Source organism: Pinus tabuliformis, chromosome 7 (assembly GCF_031772625.1).
Source record: "Pinus tabuliformis cultivar Carrire ecotype Pingquan chromosome 7, CPIR1, whole genome shotgun sequence".
In the NCBI taxonomy this organism is placed as follows: domain Eukaryota; kingdom Viridiplantae; phylum Streptophyta; class Pinopsida; order Pinales; family Pinaceae; genus Pinus; species Pinus tabuliformis.
The window spans coordinates 1,596,469,872-1,596,476,827 of NC_142293.1; positions in this window are offsets into that span (position 1 = coordinate 1,596,469,872).

Sequence of the window (6,956 nt, forward strand, 5' to 3'; positions counted from 1 at the left end):
CTCCATTTGATATAACAAATATTGTTTCATGATCACTCCCATCTTCTGACAAACCATAATTTATTTTAGATTCATTTAATGTCTCATAAACAATATTACGTATCGGTTTACCTGATGAGAAAATTTCCTTGTTTTCCTTCTCCTTCATGGATGACTTGAAGATTATCCCATACCTCCTTTGTAGTTCCATAGTGCATAATTTTCTCTAATACTGAATTAGGTACACTACAAAAGATTTCATTTAATTCTTGACTATTCCTCTGGAGTTCTTGTCCTGATGGTGGAGTTTAATATAACCATTATAGAATAAATTCGAAATATCATATATGAGGGTCATTATCCTAGACTTCATCTTTTCTTTCCAATCCTGATAATTAGCATCATTAAGAATGAGCATACCTTTATTATCCATACTTTCTGACTTGGCTTGTTCTGCTACTAATTGTCCTTGATCTATGAATGCAAATATTTCCATGGCATCATATACATCGTTGTCACTAATTTCCTGACTTGACCTCTTCCTTTGTATTGCCCTCTTCTTGTGTTTCCTTCCCATTGTCCCTGATCTACTCTCAAACGGTTAAGATTTACTGGAGAGACCTGCTATGATAATAATTGTTAGAAATATTGAAGGGATGTGGGGGATGAATCAATATTTCATTCCCAGTTCAAATTCATTTAGTTTATACATTCATTTCCAAAGTTTTTTTGATCAGTTATTTCATTAGCAGGACATTGTGTTATAGATTATAACTTCCTCAGCAAACCATAAGTAACATTAAGTATAAAATAATTTAAACCATAAGAATTCAAAACACATCAACACATATGGACACCAGATTTTAGGTGGAAACCCAATGTGGGATAAAACCATTGTTGTTTTCGTCTTGTCTTCTTATTATTATAAATAAAGTACTATTACATTTTGTACTAGTGTAGACTCTTACCAGTACATAGGCTCCTGCCTATAGGCGACTACAACCTCCACAAATTCTCCAGCTCCAACTGGAAGGGACATTAGAGAATTTTTGAGGTAAAAAATGGGCCCTAAAACAAAAATGAACAACCAAAATCAACTTAATAAAAACCAATAGAATTGAATATGATGAAAGGTTGCGGAAATTCGAACAACAATTTTTCTTTATTATTATGGATGCGGATATTACAAAGGGAAAATCTCTTCCTCAGATGGACTGCTGCAGCGTTTAGTAGATATGAGTTAGCCGAAGCGTAACAGATCTACAGGCTACCTGGCATGCAAGCAGACTGAGTCTCAAGAGTAAAGCAGACTTACAGAATCACAAGACAAACTAAGAACCGGCCACTTTAGGTTCACACTGGCGTCAAGCACCAATGCGCAGGCTTCTCAATTCTCCTAAATACTTTAGCTCTTCCCGTGGTGCAAGCAGTTTAGACTAAAAGTCTGTAGATGCAGATCAGGAGAAAAACTCGACCCAGACCTCTAGACTCTCTAACCTTTCCCAAAACATGAATGGGCCTTGCTCCGCAACCCCCAATATTTATAGGGTTCGAAGGGAACAAACATCCGTGAATGGTCTTTGTACAGACTGATGACTCAAAAGAAGGATTCTAATCAAATCTGATTAGATCACCGAAAGCTAGATTCGTGCATGGGAGGACTGTCCCATGTTATCTTGTCCCTTCTCCTTTTACGGATAGCCAGAGGCATGTGGGGATCGAATCATAGAGTACTGACTGACTAATTGGTACTACAAAGTGGAGATTCCAAGTGAAGGAACCCACGAAAGCTTCATGAGGGAGATATGCAAATCTCCTTTATTGTTCAAATTACAAGGTGGATATTACCAGATCAAGGGAATCGATGAAAGCTTGTCCAACACCATCGTCGGTTGGAAAGACAACACTTAATCCATTGTATAATATTCTATCTGTGGATGTGTGTAATGCTGATACCTGAACCGTTCAACCAAGTAATTGTTAAAGTACTGCACTCTTATTTCCTTTTCTGATTCCCACATTTGCGAACTATTTCTGTCAGAAGGTTCCAAAAAGTTGATGGGCTAGAAAGGATTTGATGAGATGTCAACTTGGTGGTGGAAATCTTCATAATTGGTACTGGAAGATATTGTCCTTGCCTTATAGTGGTTTGTGACAAACCATCTAATGTGACCACAGCGTCGGATTCCTTGCAAGAAAGAAAAACCATCTATGTCAGCAATATCTTCAATAGTCTTATACACTATACCATTCATATGGGCTCTTGGTTCGCTGAAACCGGGAATTTTTAGCATATGCAGAGTATACGGCTTAGTGACCAAATCTGAGAGTCCATATATTTGCCACCATTCAATGAACCAGTCTGGTGTGGGGTCTTCTCTTTCTAAGGCTTCTGTTGTCATTCGTTCAAATCGAAATGAGGACTGTACTGAGTAGAATAGGTTGGCTAAACAGTATTGAAGGTTCATAGTCGTAAAGAAGGATTCTTTTTTCTGTCAGGGTTATAATCTTCTCTATGAAGATGGTTATCAAACCTCCGGAGTGTGATGTGGCAGCTTTTCATTCTATCATCATCCTCATCATCTCTTTCAAGAGTATAGAGTATGCTGCCAATGTGTTCCAAGTATTCTAAAGCTTCAACTGACTCTTGATTCATTTCATCTTGCATTGTTTCTGTCCATAGATAGGGAATATCTTCACGGTGTCTGATTTCTTTGATTGGATACCAGTCTACATCATGAACAAGTACTGGAATTTCAAGCTCATAGCTTACCCATCCATTTGGTGTTTCAATTTCAACAGTGCTTTCTCTTCTCCTGAGATAATTGCATTGAAGACTTAGTATTGAGTGTGTAGCTAGAAATTCCCTACTGAGCATATCAGCAAAACTGTTTTTATCTCCTTTCACAAATTCTATATCAAAGGTATACTGGCTGAGCTGCATAATCCATCTAACCATAGCAGCGTCTTCAAAGTCACACTTATGGATAGCAAATTTTAATGCTTGGAAATCTGTTCTAATAGTGAACTTGGTGTAGATGACAAAATCTCTGAATTTTTCTATTCCCAAACAAGCTGCTCTAAGTTCTTTTTTCAGGCTGGACCAATTCAGTTGATTCTTGGCCCAAAGTCCAGATGCGTACTGGCAGACTTCTGTCTCATTTTTGCTGTTGGGGTTCTTTTGACACAAAACTGCTCCCCATCCTTCATGGCTAGCATCTGTCATTATGATCTTCTCCCATTCTTCTCTAATAGGGGAGAGTGGCTGGATGCTTCTGACCTTTTCTTTTATTATCTTGACTGCTTGAGTGCAGTCATTATTCCATGAAATTGCATCCTTCTGAAGTCGTTTATTTAACAACTTTCTTTCTTGTGCACAATGCTTCAGAAACTTAGAAATATAATTCAAACTTCCCAAAAATCTCTGCAACTGAGTTTTATCCTTAATTTCATCAGGGAAGTGATCAACAAAATTTAGACTTCTTTGGATTACAGTATAAGATCCATATTGTATGTTGTAACCCAAGAAATCTATTATTGGCCGGAACAACTTCATTTTGGATCCTGATAATACTATGCCCATTTCTTTGACTTTGTGCAGAAATATTTTCAGATGTTTGATATGGTCAGCAATATTATCAGAATGAATTAATAAATCATCAATGTACTTTTTCAGGAATTCCTCCATTCCTTCAAAAGTCTCGTCCATTATTCTCTGAAAGGCTGAAGGGGCATTTATTAGACCGAATGGTATGATATTCCATTCATAATGTCCTTCAGGCACAGAGAATGTTGTTTTCCATTTATCTTCTTCTTTGATTCCTACTTGCCAGAAACCAGACTTCAAATCAAATTTGAAAAATATTTTGGATTTGGATATTTGGGCAAGTATGGAAGATGGCTTAGGGAGGGGATAGGCGTCATAATCCAGAATACTATTAAGAGGCTTGTAGTTAACAACCAGCCTTGGCTTACCTCTGGCAATCTCAGCATGTTTATTAACATAAAATGTGAAACAAGCTATTAGGCTTTTACTCTTTCTGATGAGTCCTTTTCCTAGGAGATCCTTGATTTCTGCCTTGCACATTTTCATCTGGTCTTCGTTCATTGCCACTGCTTTTGATCTCCTTAGCTTTCCACTGAAATCCTTCTTTAGAGGAAGTTCCACTTCCTGCTTCTTGATATGCCAGAAGGCATTTGGGTCATCTGAACAACACTCTTTGAATTTAGCAGTGAGATCTGCTATTTCAGAGGCATATTTTCCATTATCCAAATGTTCTTCTGTCTTTAAAATTTCCTTTTTCACTTCCATTTTCGCCAAGAGGTTTTCCAGTCTTTCAATTCTTTTTATTCTATTAGGCAAATTGGAGTTTATGAATGGAAAGAAAATTTCTTTATTTTCTAGGCTGAAAAAATAACCATACCTTTGGCTATTTTCATCAAGCTTTGCACCATGCTTCTTGAAGTTCTCGAAAAAGGGAGTTCCTAGATACATAGCACAATCTATACCTGGAACTACTGGACAAACTAGATGTACTCCAACATTTTCAGTTAGGAATACATCTATCTCTGCTTCATGTTTAGTGGCAATTTCACCACTTGCAGTAATGACTCTGGGGCAGGCAGTCGGTCTTCGTAGATGCATGCTGACCACAGTATCGTTGACGATGTTTAATCTGGAGCCAGTGTCCAACAATACTTTCCAATACTCAAACTGTCCACCAATTTTTACTTTCATTTTGACACAATACATTACATCTCGGCTCATGGAATTGCATCCAAAATCTGTTCTATCTTTCTCTCCCTCTTCTTCCTCTGGACTATTTTGCTGTTGAATTTTTGTGATAACTGGTTCTGAATGAAAAGTCCAGTTCTCTGTTTTCCCTGAAAGTTCAGGACCTTGTGAAGTCGAGGCAGAAGCCCATTGAGCATTCAACAATCTCACATTCAATTCTTCATGTTTTTCTATGAACAATCTTCTGTTTTCTTTTATTGTTCTTCTCAGTTCCTTTATTGCCTGATGAACTGCGGGTAATGTTTGCGGCAGGACTTCACCAAAATCTTCATTCCTGAATTGTCGAGTCAGAGCTTCAACTGAGAATAAGGTGGCAGGAGGCACATACCCTTTATTAGGAGGCTTCTTTGATTCAGCAGGTCCTTGCTTCAAATGTTCTGTTAACAGAGATTTGTACATATTCTTTATCTGAGGCTCAGTATCATTTATCATTTGTGAAAATGTATTCCTGTTGGTCTCATCATAGTCAGACTTCATCATTCTGACTGCATTACATTTACAGACATCAAGGTCACTGCAATCACAATCCCTACATTATGTGCAATGAGGGTCTCTGCAATATTCATCTTCAGAAGTATCTTCAGAATCAACAAAATTTAAATCATTTTTTGATTCTGAATCAAAAGATATTAGTTCATCATAGCTACTTGGTAAATCAAAGAAATTTATTTTTCCTTTTTTATTTCTATATTAGACTTTCTTCTTTGATTTGTCTTCCTTCTTGTTTGGAAAATTTGGAGCTGTGTGGCCTTTCTTGTTACAATTGTAACAAATGATTTCTTTGTTTTTAGAAAACATCTTTGTATGCTTGTAAGGTTTAGCTTTGTGATGTTTTCTTTTTGGTTCTTCTTGGGAAAACTGGGAATTCTTTTTGAAATTCCTTTTCTTTCTGCGTTTATGCCCCTCATAATTGGCAGCTTTGCCAAGGTGCCATTTCTTACAGAGCTGCTGATAGCCATGCGGCTTCTTAGGATTAGTAACTGCTCTAGCAATCTTCATTTGTGAGCATAATTCAACAATGATGGCTTTTACAGCTTGCCAGATTATACCAAATTTGTAATCACCAACCTTCCCTGGTAATTTATTAACAATGGCAGAAGAGACCCACTGGGGAAGAGATGCTACAAAAATTTCCTTCCATTTTGGCTCAAGGATGGGATCTGGGGTCAAAGTGTGGAGCCTGTGGAGAAACTCATTGAAGTATTCTTCAAAATGCTGCATATTATGTAGTTTCATGGCAAGCAAAGTAATTGCTGTAATGTCATTGGTTATTTGGGGAAAACCAATGAAATTGACTGTAATGCCATAGAGGAGACTTCCTATCATATTGCTGACAGGCATATGGGTGACGGGATCCATGTGGGTAGTTCCATCTTCATTAAGGACAACAGTTTGTTCCCAAGATGTCAAAAGATTTGGGTGTTTGAGGGTTTCTGCTTTTAACCAAGAATCCAAAGTGACCTCAAATCCTCCAATAATCCTCCTTGTGGCATTAATGGGACCTATATCATCTGCAAGATAGGTCCTATAACAAACAAGCATGGAATGCAGAACAGACATAATTTCAGCTTCAGTGCAATTATCTATATTCCATGAATATGTAGCATTAGCAAACCAATCCTTATGATATTCAAATTTCATAAGATCTCTGCGATCAGGAGCAGGATTCCAGGTGGTATCCCACCGCGATCTGGAGGAGGTAGCATTTACCTGGTCTTCATTATCATCAGACTGTTCTTTGTCTGAGATAGAAAAATTGTTGATACAGGCTTCAAGGTCTTCAATTTCTGGTTCAACATCTATTTTATGAATACTTGTATCAAAGTCTTCTTTTTCTTCTTCATTTTTAGAAGATGAACCAAATATAAAATCAGAGGTTTCTTTGTTGGTTTCTTCAGGTTCTTTAATTTTGGAGATGACTTGGCTAGGACTGAAGAAACTGGGATTAGCAAATAAAGAATAGGGATGAGTAGAAGTAGGGGGTGGAAAGGTTATGGAACTGGGCGTCCTTATCAGGCTTTCCACAGAAGGAGTAATAGAATAAGGAATGGAAGTCTTGGGTTCGGAGAACAAGGTTGCAGACTTGTATGCTTCTACCCGGGGCTTCTTTTTCAGAGATTCTACTCCTTTAGATACTTCCCATACCTATTTCTTAACAATATCCAATGAAGTGCTGATTTTG